Here is a 964-nt window from a genome sequence, read left to right on the forward strand (position 1 = left end):
ATGACATGGGGAGGAAGGAGGTAGAGAGGCCTTGCTTCCCTGGTCACCCCAGCCGTGTCAGAAACTGGTTCCGGTCCGTTGGGTTCCCATGGGAACCTGCTGGTGAGAGGCAGAGCCAGCCGCCTCCTGGCCCTTGGGGAAGCAGCAGCAGCCCCCACCTGGCCCACCTGAAGCCCTGAGCCTTGCTTTCTACTTCTCTGATCTCACCTTCCCAGGGCCACGAGGAACTTGGAAAGTTCAAGTGTGGGGCCACCCTCCTTTCCTGAGTTCATCTGATGGCTAAAAACCATAGGAGGAGGAGGTGGTGGTTTTGAATTGTTTTAACAATAGACCTAACACAACATTTACTGATTCAACATTTTTCAGGGGTACACCTTAGTAATGGCGATAATCCCGCGGTGCCACTAATACCAAAACGTGTGGCCAAATCCCCCAGCCCCATAAACAGAAACTCGCTGCTTCCTTCAACAGCAGCTCCCGTTCCCCTCCCTCCTGCCCACTGCCCACCAATAAACTCCGACTCTGCCGTCGCCTGGTCTTGTGGTTTTCTGTAACGGAGACCCGAAGTATCAGTCCTTTAAACCACGAGAGTTTGAATCACCCACACGTCCAAGCGGGAGGTCCTAATCCCTAAATCCTTATCCTGTGGAGCCTTACATCTCCCCCAAATCGGTGGTGTGAATGCACCCCTACACTCAGGGATGGCAGTTACCCCATCAGTTAAAAGTACTGAGCTGTGTCGGGGTTGGGGTGCTGTTGGCCAGTTGCCCCGAGACAGAGCAGAGGAGGTCCAGAGAAGAAAGCACAAATGGAGGGGGGCCCTGAAGATGGCCAAGGGACGAGAAGGCCCTTCCCCCAGAGCTGGTGCTCCGTCTGGACTGCTGGCCTCCTCACAAGTGAGAACACGTGTCTGTCAATGCCAGCGCTCGTGCTTCTAAGCAGGCACGTCTGGGACAATGTGAGG

Source organism: Echinops telfairi, unplaced genomic scaffold (assembly GCF_000313985.2).
Source record: "Echinops telfairi isolate 266 unplaced genomic scaffold, ASM31398v2 ScPeMD7_18;HRSCAF=68, whole genome shotgun sequence".
NCBI lineage: Eukaryota > Metazoa > Chordata > Mammalia > Afrosoricida > Tenrecidae > Echinops > Echinops telfairi.